Here is a 12,144-nt window from a genome sequence, read left to right as displayed (position 1 = left end):
ACTGTCACGTAGGCTGGTGTTGGAATAGTAAATCGTACTATTCCTAAGTCCAGCCCTCTTCAGCGCAAGTCGTTGTAATAACTGCGATGTAATGTACCGCGGTCTAACAATCGCGTTGTAACGTCACATATTCCTGCCTTCAGGTCATCAAAAGCTGTCTAACGGGCCACAGTCCAGATCTCTTTCCTGGGCTGCTTTCTGGAAGTCAGCTCAGTCAAGGGAGCAACAATGATACCATACCCCTTGATAAATCTCCAGTAGTAGCCGGTGAGACCAAAAAGTCTCTCACCTCAGTCTGGGTCCTGGGGGCTGCCAAGCCAGAATGGTGTCAATCTTGGGTTTGTAGGGGCGCCACCTGACCGCTGCCTACTTGGTTTCCAAAGTAAACCACAGACCCCTGACCTATCTGGCACTTACTGGCCTTGATAGTGAGGCTTGCCTTCTGCAGGGCCTTCAATACTTCCCAGAGGTGGTGCAAGTTATCCTCCTAACAGCAAATGAACACTGCACAGTCATCCAGGTAGGCGGCGGTGAAATCCTCCAGCACAGCCAAAATCTGGTTGACCAAGACTCTGAAAGTTGACAGCTGCGTTTTTTAACCCGAAGGGCATATGATAGAACTGAAGTGCTATTGAGTACGCTGATCTGTCTTTGGCCCCATCGGTCAAGATAGTATGCCAGTACCCAGAATTAAGTCAAGCATAATGAGGACGTTTGCAGCTCCTAAACGATCTACGAGTTCATCAGCTCTGGGGATGGGGTGTGCATCAGTCTTACAGACAGCGTTAAGCCCACAGTAGTCCAGAGAGAACCGTCATTCAGGTGTGGCACTGGATGCAGCAGCCTTTGGGATCAAGCCCACTGGGCTGGTCCAAGGACTAGTGGAGGACTCTATCACCACTAAAGCTAGCATCTTGGAAACATCTTCCTTGATGCTGGCTATGACCTTGTCATTGATCACCATCTCCACCTGATCTGCTACAAAATCCACTGCATCAAGCCAGCCACTGAATATTAGAATTTGTTCTCCCTACTACAATTGATAGTTTACATCCAGACCCAAGTTATGTGAAACTTGCACTCAGCGCATAAAACTTTTTGTGCACAGTAGGCTTCCTTTTTACGCACCTTAAGCTGGCTCACCCTTTGTAGACAAGCTCTAAAATGCTCCATCTGGAATGCATCCGGCCAGCCTCGAGCAAGAGAACTTTTAATTTCCATCTTGATTGTTCTACATTCAGGCCCATGACTTGCTAAAATTGCACATGGTTTGAAATTCCTTCAGGTAAGGCTAGTCCCATGTTATGCATTGTGCGTTTGTTTTACTCGTTTTTATCAAGACCTACTTTCCTCTCTGCTCACTTTTTTAGCATTGGGTCCAGTTACTGTGCCTTGTGTTGAGAGAAGCGTGGCTCAGTGGTTAGAGGCGGCAGACCCAGAAGCTGAGATCGGCCATGGACCAGGGTTCGATTCCCCGCCTCGGCGGGTCTCGGGCTCAAAAAAATTCCACGGACTCGACAATTCTAGCTCCGGTGCCTACTCGACTCACGGGGTCACACTCTGCGACTCTGGGCAATAGCTTGCTTAATCTCCACTACGGCCCCTCGCGGCGGGATGCCTGGCTTTCACCTTGTGGATACCCTGCCGGGGTATCTCACAGGGGAATACCAGGACGGGTTCCCTAAGCAAGCGCCTTGATGCCTTCGGGTGATACGTGCGCTATATAAGTCGCAATACATTTGAAGCCCCACTGTTTAAATTTACCTATAAAGGGAAGCAAGACCAATTTGATCTCTCTTCGGTGGCCCTAGAAACATTTTTATCTCTTGGTTTTATTGAAGTTTATATTTCTCAATGCTTGGTATTGTTTTTAAAGGTTTTTATTAACCATACAATAAAATTGTCATTGACAGTCAACATGTAAGTTTTGTGCTCAGAGGTGGACTATTCTCAGTATCCACATCGTCATTACACCAATGGTGGAGTTCTGGGCTCAAGGAAAACAGAGAGGCAAACTGTCCCAGCAACAGTCACTCTGCTGCTCCAGGGTAAGTGTGGGGGAGTGGTTCACACCCTCCACTGACCCATCCTGCTCCCTGGCAGACAGGAGGTCAGGAAGAGGCTCAATTTCCCCCTCCATTCCATCATCTGTAGCAAGGTGCATAGTGACTTTAGACCTTTCAAAGTGTGGCATGAGGCGGTTCACATGTACGACCCTCAAAGGGTTCCTGGGAGTCTGCTAGTTCACTATGTAGGTTACATCACTCTTGCGCTCCGCCACCTCAAGACGCTCAGTCCACTTGTCCTGTAGAGCACACGGCTCCATTGGGGCCATAACCCACACTTTCTAGCCAGGTTGAAACTCAATCATAGTGGCATTTGGGTCACACTAGCATTTCGTATCCTCCTGGCTGGCTTCTAGGTTCACCTGAGTGAGTTTCCTGAAGTAGGCAGTCTGGTTTATAAAGGCTAGCCTCTAGCTAAATACATCCTGGCGGGGGGGATTACTGAGATCATCTATCCAGCCTTCTTTCACCAGACTAAGAGGTCACCTCACAGGGTGCACGTACAGCAGCTCAAAGGCGCCAAGGACATGTCACTTTTGTGGTACCTCCATGTTAGCATAGGGAAGGCATGGCAAAAGAACGTCCCACTTACGGCTCACTGAGACGGTCAGACCCGTAATCATGCCCTTCAGGATACGGCTTTTCAACCAATTAATATGTGGATATGAAGTTGGCACCCCAGTCGGACACCACCTCCTTAGGGAATCCTATCTGGGAAGAGATCCCCCATCAATGCCCGGCCCACAATGTGTGCCATCATTGTTCTCTCAGGGATAGCCTTCGGGTACCAGGTGGCATGATCCACCAAGACCAGGATAAATATGTTGCCCGTGGCTGTCTTGGGGTCCAGAGGCCCCACGATGTTGATGTCCACCTGCTTAAAAGGGGAATTCATGACAGGGAAAGGCTGTACCGGAGCCTTACATCTCCCTCCACTCTTGCCACTTGCCTGGCAAGTTTGGGAAGACCTGCAATGTGTATCAGAATGCCTTTGCATTTGGGGACAAAATAAGTGGATGACAAGCCTTTCAAAGGTCTTGGCCTGTCCCAAATGTCCTGCCAAAGACACATCATGAGCCATACCCTGTAGGAAGGCTCTGAAGCGATGGGGTATCACTACCACACAGACTGAACCAGGCACAGCAACCTTAGGCTCATAATACAGGAGACCATTCTCCCAGTAGATCCAGTGTATTCCAGACTCCTTGCCAGTTGCCTGGTCTGCAGCTTGCTGCCACAGACCCACAAGAGTAGGGCTTTCCTTCTGCTCCCTGAAGATTTCCTCCCTGGTGGGACTGCCTTCTTGCTGCTAATTAGTCAGCTCAGGCAAGTTCCCAGTTTGGCCACTTGTTCATCTGTAGGTTCTGGGTGTTCCCCTCAGGGTCAACCTCCTCCTGGACCAGGAGAACATCTGGGGCAGGTTTCCGGTTCCCCCTTCCTCTCCTCTTTCTGGAAGGGACCTGGGCCACTCTTTCAGGCTCCAGGTCCTTCTAATGACCCTTACTGGCTGCCATGGACTGGGTGGTCACCCATGCCTACCGAGGCAACCCACCATCTCCAATTGTGACCGGCATTCCACTTCACCCCAAGGGGAGTCATCCATGTCATTAACTAGCAGACAATCAACAGGAATGGATGGGCTCACAGCTATCCTCAAGAAATCCAAGACATTAATCATTCAAAGGGAACCTGTACCACCTTGTACTGAAGCTCAGAGTTGTCCACTGCAACTACTTGGTGGCACGCATTGAGGACTAACTGCTCTTCAGACACCAACTGACCCCTGACAGATGTCACACTGGCCCCGGTGTCACTCAGAGCCTCCAGCCTCTATCCATTGATAGTCACCCACTGCCTGTACTTCTTAGTGTTTTCAGGCATTAGGGTCCTCTGGACCATCTCACTGTCCCCTAGTGAGAGAAGGGTCATCTCAGCTGGCTCCTACCCTTCTCTTGGAATCAACTCCTCTCCAAGCGCTACACTGGCCGACCCCTGCGACTGCTTACCAGTGGGCGCTGGTATCCACTTGGGACACCCCTAATGTGACTTGCCAGCCACATGCATAACATTTGCGGGGACCCCTCTCTGCAGGCTTCCCTGTAGAGATGCAAGGCTTCTTTTCACCTGGGGGATAGGAATCCTTACCTGTGATCTAGATTGGGGTCCTTTATAGAACTCCCTAAAGTACCCGTGCCCCCCACTCTTCTGCTGGGTACCCTGCCCACCCTTGGTGGAGTCTCCCACATACCCCTTGAGACCTGGTACTCATCCAGCGGTCAACCTCCTGAGCAAAGTGTCTGGGGTCAGAAAGCCTGCTGTCCATGAGATGCTGGCACAGCTCTGGAAAACAAAGACTATACCAGTGCTCCCATGCAATCAAATTGTACAACCCCTGATAGTTTGTTACCTGGCTGCCCTTTACCCAACCATCCAGTGCTCTGCAGAAATGATCCACACACTCGGGCTAAGTTTGGGAATCAATCTTCTTGTACCCCTTAAACTTGTCCTTGTACTGCTCTGGGTGAGACCATACCGAGTTATTAGGGCATCCTTCATGAGAGAGTGAGACCCTGGGGTGGCCCTAGGGCTGTCAAAGCGCCCCTCCCCTCTACCTCAAAGTGCTTCCACGGGCCCACCCACAAGAGTGTGTCAGGGACCTGGTTTAGGTGAAGAGCTGACTCCTACCCCAGAAACCAGCCATGTGTGTCATCTTCCCTCTTATACTTTTTTCCAAATCCTTGGGAATGTGCACCCTCTCTTCAGATTGCAAAGGAAGTATGCTGTCACCATTTGGACTGGACTCTGCCTGCTTGGCCTTAACGTCCACCTCCTTCATACGTAATTCTTTGGTCAAAAGCAACTTCCTTTCTTCCAGAGCAAGGGTTTGATCCTTCTTCTCCTGTTGCCTTTGCTCCATTTCTAGATGTTTGATTTCTATCCCCAATGTGAGCTTCTCAAGCTACTGCTTATGCTCTCTGGCCTGTCCTCCAGCTCCTCTGGGGACAGACTCCTGTGTGACACACTGCTGCCACCCCTGAAAGATGCTCCCACCACAGGTAGATCCTGAGTTCCAAAATCCTCTTGCTAGCTCTGTACATCCAGATTCACCTCTTCATTCTCAGCTTCTATTGATGCCCAAAGGCCCTCTGAGCCTTCTGAAGCTCCTCCTACCTATATAAGCTTTTTACAGGTCAATTAAGATGCTTCATATTTGCTACAGTTGAGGCACTGAGTTTGACCTCAACCTCCTAATCTCAAACACAATCTCTGCAACTTCAACTGGCTCACCAAGCTGAGACATGACTAGTAGATAACTTCAGGGGTTGCCACAAAAATAGGAAAAATCAGAAACCAGTAAGTGGTTGCTTAATGGTCTGCACTATACAGCAGTGTACACCAATAACTGTTTATCAAGTACAAACACATGTCAGATCCTCACCGCTGACCACCAGTCTTAGTATTTCTGGGGTAGTGAAGACGAGCAAGAAGTGGTAAATGCTTTAAAATTCATACGGACTATGAAACAGAAATTCAAACAACAAGAAATTAACTTTCCAGGAATAGCTGCTGCAATGATCTGTTGTGGGCAAAAATGGCAGGCAAACAAAACAAATAATACAGAAAGACTGTTGGCCCTGTCCAGCCTGGTATATTATTTGGGAGTGCTGCCCTTAATAATCTCGAGGGAGGTCGCAAGGAACTAGATGCAGTATTGTTGGATCTGGTATAGAACCTGTGGGGAGAAAGGACTCATGACAATGGTGACCTACATGAGGGAGGAGAAAGAGCTAATGATGATGGGTGACCTACACAAGGGAGGAGAAAGAGCTCATGAGGATGGGTCAATGGTGAAGCAAGTGGAGTTACACCAGGGCCCAGAACTAGTGAGTGTAAGTGCACTAGTGAGAATGAGAACAAGTGAGTATGATAACATTTGTGTGTAAGTAACTGAGTATGAGTATGAGTGAGAATGAGCAAGTGAGGGAATGCATGTTAGAGCGAGTGATGAGAAAGAGCCAATGTGAGAGGGGGTGAGTATGAGTAAGGCAAATGTTGAAAAAAGGTGGGGTGGGCTTCCGGAAACTATTACTCCTCACCACTTTCAAATATCACCAGCTGCCACTGTACAGAAGTGCAGCTACTGGGTCTGGGAACCCCAAATGGGTGTGCAGTTTGTTACTATACATGTGGTAATGTGTGTGCTGTGCCATTGGTTTTGAGCGAAAAGTAGTCCCATGATAATGTTGTTCAGTTAAACACGTGCTGTGTGGCTAGGCATGTTACCTGTGTGCAAGCGATACTAAAATTTGAAGAACAAAACAAAATGGATGAACTATTGGAAAAAGGTGTGCAACCCTTATATACATATATTTTGTTACGTAATGTGCGTGCGGCCAGCTATTCCCCTTTCCAAAGGGCACTGCAGTGGGGGAGGGAGGTGAGGAGCACCACCAATAAGCCAACTTCTTGGTTGCACACAACTATCCCATTCAAGGTTGCTTTTTGTTGGTACGCAGCTGTAGGAAATTGGATTTTTGATTGAGGGGTTGAAGTCTCTTCTCAAGTAACAACCACAATCCCGGTCAGGTTGAAGCACAAAAGTCATTATATTAATCTGTGGCTAAACCTCTGGTAGTTTGGCACAAAAGCAGTCAGGCTTAATTTACAGGCACTGTGTAAAGGATTTAAGCAGACCAGAAACAGTAATAAAGTTAAAACAGATCACAAGAAATATCTCACAGCAATTTTCAAAATAGAGTAAAATGTAATATATAAAATGACACTGAAATGTGAGGTGTAAGCCCAGAGCTATGGTATGGAATCCATGTTGGAAAAAGCCAAAGGAGAGGACACTGGCTGATCCTGATGAGTCTATGAGGGTATGCAATGGCAGCTCCCTGCCCATTACATTTCCCTACTACCCATTATCGGTATTGTATGTTTATTCCTGTTGTATGGAGGGAGGAATCACACACCATTGCCTTCTGTTGATTAAATGGCAGATGGGGGACTAACAAGGTGGAGGATGGTGGGGGGGTGGTTGCGTTGTAGTTTCCTTTTGCTTTCTCCTTATTAGATCCTTAAGTAATGTATAACACCACAAATTCATGCACTGTACAAGGCTCATCACTGAATCCATAATAGCTGTGATTTATCATCTGTATGTGTAACTGTTGCTATTCAGCTGGCCATACCACCATGTACGATAATGTCCATGGCAAAAAGATGGGTTTATGCTTACAGAAATGCAATAAAACATGATTAAGAAAATTGTCAGGAAACTGCTCGATGGAGTTGAGGTGAAGATGTCAATGGTTTGACTTTACCACTTTACTACAACGACCAGGAGCCCCGTAACCCACCTCACGTGTGCCTGAACCCGCCCATAACGGCTCGCGGCCCCCGCTTCGCGGAACGAGCGCCGGGCGAAGCCCGGGCCAACGGCGGACCCGTTTGAGCCCGTTTGAGACAGAGAGAGGCTAGGCTGGGCCCCCCCTCAAAGGCTTCCAATGTGATCGGTTGATCTGCCATTTTCAGTAAGTTGTCAAAAAGTTTCATATTTCAGCTTTATTTCTTTTCTCTCTTGAACTAAACTGAAATAAAATGGCAGCACGTGAGGGAAGAGGGAGGAAAGCAGCTGGAGTCGGGTATGTCATGGGAACTCTCGATAAATTTATAACGAGGGCCACATCTGTGCTTGCCCACGAGATTGCTATTACGGAGCGACGTCTTTCTATGGACCCTGTGTTCACAAAACGTTCATCTCTGGGGGTATAATGAATGTGTGCTTGCCAGAAAGACATTGCCAGTCTGCTCCCTCTATTGGCTTACAGATTGAGAATGTAAATCTACAGCAAATCCCAGCATTGCCTAACACTGGTGGAGATTCCCTGCACTCTACACCACTGCAACGCAGCGCATTGCCAAATTTATCTAAGAGCAGGGGTATGTGCGTAGCAGAAGTTCATAAAGAACCCTTACAACCTATGGAATATACACAGGGGGCTGTTTCTAAGAGGAAACAAGGAGGTACACGAGGAGGGACACAGCTGAAAGGAAAGAAGCCCAAGACCTCTAAACTAAGTAAACAGAGAGAGTCGCCAAATACCGACCCTCCAATTATTAAAGTTTCTCAGGACACTGTGTCTGTAGTAAACGGTACGCTTATGGATGACATTTTAACTGGACTACCACAGACTGAGGAAGCGTACTGGTTAAAAATAGGTGCTCTTATAACATCTTCTCTGGAGCCCCTAATCGAAAGACTCACTAATTGAGAATAGGCTGGAGAAATCGGAAGGACTGATAATGCCTATTCTGGGAGGTATTGAAAACAAAATGGCGAGATGTGGCCACGCAAATGAGTTGGTGAGGGAGGGAGGATTGGACCCTGTAGCCTGCCCCTGTACTATTGTGCCATCAACTACAGGCCAGGATGTGCAACATACTAGCTCTAATAAGCAAAGGGGTGGAATAATGAGTGGTGGAAATATAGTTCCCTTGGGGGCACTGGGGGCAAGCCATAGTAATGACAGGGAATTAGAAGGTTTGCCCCCGAAGGTTGGCTCAGCTCCCAAGGGGAACCCCACTGGGAATGAGGCAAAGAATTTGCATCACCATCTTCACCTACCACCGGAATGTACACCCTATGTTGTTCTTTTGACTGGTGTTCCAGAATTAGAACGCGGTAAAGTTGAATCTTACGATCAACTAAAAAATAAGGCAATACACTGGTTAAACAACAATAGACCACTGCCTCGAGATGTCCAGTGTAAGATTCTTTTTGTGAGGAGAGTGAGTTGGGTAGGATGTAGGTCAAAAAATATAGCAGGAGATTGTACAGTTATTAATTTTAGAGATCCTAAGGTGGTGGAGAATGTTTGCTGGGGCTCTCAGACACATTTACGATCCTTTATCCAGGCTTGGAACCTAAGCTATTTTTATATCCCACAAGACCATTTGTTTAATTCTGGACACCATGAGTGCCAGAGGGACAGGATTGTACAGTCAGTTAGGATGACAGGTGGGGTTGACGGGGTAAGGAGTGAGTTTCTGTCAGAAGTACCCCTTAGTAATAAATTCAATTCACTGGATCTGATGGACTGACTGATACCCACTGATAGCCAGCAGGATATAACCCGTGAAGAATATCCCAATCTAGAGGAAATAGGGTGTGGGGACCCAACCCAATACTTAACTCTAAATAATGAAGTGGGAGAAAACAACAATTTAACACCTTGCTTAACTAAAAAAGCGGGGGAGTTGGAGAGTAACTCTGCCCCAAATATAATAGATCATGGTAGTGGTAGCGCTGATTGCTGTAGATTAGATTTAATGTTAACCTCAAGTGGAACCTGTAGTTCTGGAGCGGGTAATAGATCAGGACTGGAGGGAAATGGTAGGCCGAGTAAACCCCTGACCCCCAGGGGTCCCAAAATCTTATCCTGGAATATTGCAGGCCTCTCTTCCAAGCTAGATCAGTCGGACTGGGGGGATTATATTGATTCCCACGAGATATGCCTATTCCAGGAAACTTGGGTGGTAGACCCCCAGTATAGGGTAGAGTATGTGGCATATTGTGAGGGGGCAGTGAAAGGACCAAAGGGTAGACCATCTGGGGGCTATGCATATGGGTAGCCTCCCACTTAGGATGTAAGATCAAACGAGTAGATACTCACTCCACGGATATAACATGTGTCCTTCTGTCCCACAATAAACTACCTAAATTGGCCATTATTAATATTTATTCTCGGCCTGTACAGTATGGTGGGACATCTCCGACACTAGATTGTTTGTTGAACCTCCTTACTTCATTGATAGGGAATATGTATTTTTTTAATTTGTGGAGACTTTAACTGTACTTTGAACCTTTAAATGGTATTTCGCAACCGATTACTAGTATGGAGGATGCTATTTGGTCAATTATGGCACCTAATATGTATCCAAATAGGAGCTGGACTCCATTAGTTCTCCAGTTAACCTCACTAACTTTGACCTTCTCACTAAGGGCTTGTAATGGACGGTTCCCCAGTGATAATTCTGGGTGCCCTACTTTTAAGAGGTTTGGGCAAGCCACGGTAATTGACTATATTTTGACTAGTGTGGAGATCTGGCAAAAAGTGGCAGATTTTTGCGTTGAAGAACGGAGTGAAAGGGACCATAACCCTTTAGTCATGGTATTAGACTTCCAGATGGGGGGTTTAGGCCGAGATCCTGAAGAGCCACACCAAAATAATATGGTTGTGACTAACGGAGGGAGACGAATTCGATGGTCTAAAATAAACCAATCGAGGGAAACAATGTAAAAAATTGTATATGAGTATTATACCCCTGTTAGAGAGAGCAACCCTTGTGGCAGAAAACTTAACTGAGCCAGGTCCCAATAATCAGATAGGAAAAATCCACCAAGAAATGGTTCAAGCACTGGCAGACTTTTTCTTTAATAGTGGCTTTTATCAAAAGTAGGCAATCAAAAAAATCAAAAAGTAATCTACCAAAAAGTATGTGGTATCGTTATGGTCTGCACTCACTAAGTAGTGTTCACCAGTACCTGTATATGAGTCACAAATGCAAATCCAGAAATTCTTCCGCTGCTACCAATGTTAGATTTGGGGGTCTCTGGTTGGCACAGGTAGGTACTTGTGACAAACAGGGACCCTCTCCTCTAGTCAGGGAAAGGGGATTACACATCTAAAATAACCCCTGCTCACCCTCTAGGTTGCGTGGCGCAAGCAGTCAAGGCTTATTTCAGAGGCGTTGTAAGTTAAGCAGTTGTGACCACATACAGTAATCCAGTGACAACACTACAAATGGACACCACACAGGTTTTATATAAAAAATAAGTATGCTTTATATAGAGTAACCACAAGACCATAAACGACAAAAATACACACTATGATTACTTTAGGATGGTAGATTTAAGCTTAGTTTAGTTCAGTTCTTCGATGCGACACTCTGCGTCAATGTACCTTAAGTTGCGTTGAGCTTCCACGACAAGCAATGTCGCTGCGATGGGAAATGCGACAAAGTTCAGATGCAAAGAAATAAAGACGTGAAGATCTTCCAGATGCAGCACGCTTCTCGGAGATGCGAGAAACTCTCAATTCGATGCATGGACTGCAGCGGCGACATGCTTACGATGCGACGGCAACAGCTCCAGCGGCGACGCTCTTCTCCACGATGCGTGAAGCTTCCGCTCGATGCGACAACTACAGCGGCGGCAGCAGCAGCAAGGCGACACGCTTCCTCTTCATTGCGGCATGCTTCTCTCTGATGCAGTGCAGTGCGACAGTTCCAGCAGCGACAACCTCCTTTCTCCGGAGTTGCGACGGCAGGCACAGCGACACGCTTCTTCTCGTTGAATCGCGCTTCCAGCTCCTTGCGACACGCAGTTCCTCAGAAGGCCCAAAACAGCAGCAGGCACTTCCACATGAACTCTGGGGAGCTGGGGGTGAAGTCTGTTGTCCCTGAGACTTCAACAGGAGGCAAGCTCTTTTCCAAGCCTTGGAGATCCTTCACAAGTTGAAAGCAAAGTTACAAAGTTCCTTTCTCCTTCCTTTGGCAGTAAGGCAACCACTGCAGGCCAATTCCCCAAGCAGCACTTTAGCTTGGGAATAGTCTCTCATCAGTTTCTTCAGGTTCCTCTCCTCAGTAAAGGTTTCTTCTTGTAGTCCAAAAGTGATCTAATTTCATGGGAGCAGGGTCCCAATATTTATACCCCAAAATCCTTTGTTCTCTGAGGGGAGAGGGGCCTGTGCCTAGTCCAAACCAGTTCCTGAGCACTTTATTTTCCAGACTTCTCCTCTCCTTTCACAGTGCAAGGCAGAAACATCAGGCGCCCCACAGGAGGTGGAGCCAGCATTGTGGAAGGCAAGTACAGCCCTGGAGTACTCTGTTGACAGTCTTCCTTCTCTTCTTTCAGTGTGCAGGTCAGAGACATCAGCCGCTCCCCAGGAGGTGGAGCCAGCATTGTGGAAGGCAGGCATAGCCCTATTCAGAGTTCAGGTGCACGCCTCCCTCCCATCAATATGCAGATCTCTCTATTCACCACTGGGTGACTGAGCCTGTCTCGTGGAAT

At 47.2% G+C, this 12,144-nt stretch overlaps 1 protein-coding gene across 1 annotated transcript in view; it reads right to left on the bottom strand.

Moving 5' to 3' along the window:
* The window catches only part of LOC144829032 (molybdenum cofactor sulfurase-like), a 1,966,499-nt gene that overhangs the window by 1,812,665 nt on the left and 141,690 nt on the right, over window positions 1-12,144 (bottom strand). The gene's annotated exons all lie outside the window — the stretch shown is intronic.

Source organism: Lissotriton helveticus, chromosome 4_1 (genome assembly GCF_964261635.1).
Source record: "Lissotriton helveticus chromosome 4_1, aLisHel1.1, whole genome shotgun sequence".
Classification (NCBI taxonomy): Eukaryota; Metazoa; Chordata; class Amphibia; order Caudata; family Salamandridae; genus Lissotriton; species Lissotriton helveticus.
This window is presented reverse-complemented; position numbering and strand designations above follow the sequence as displayed.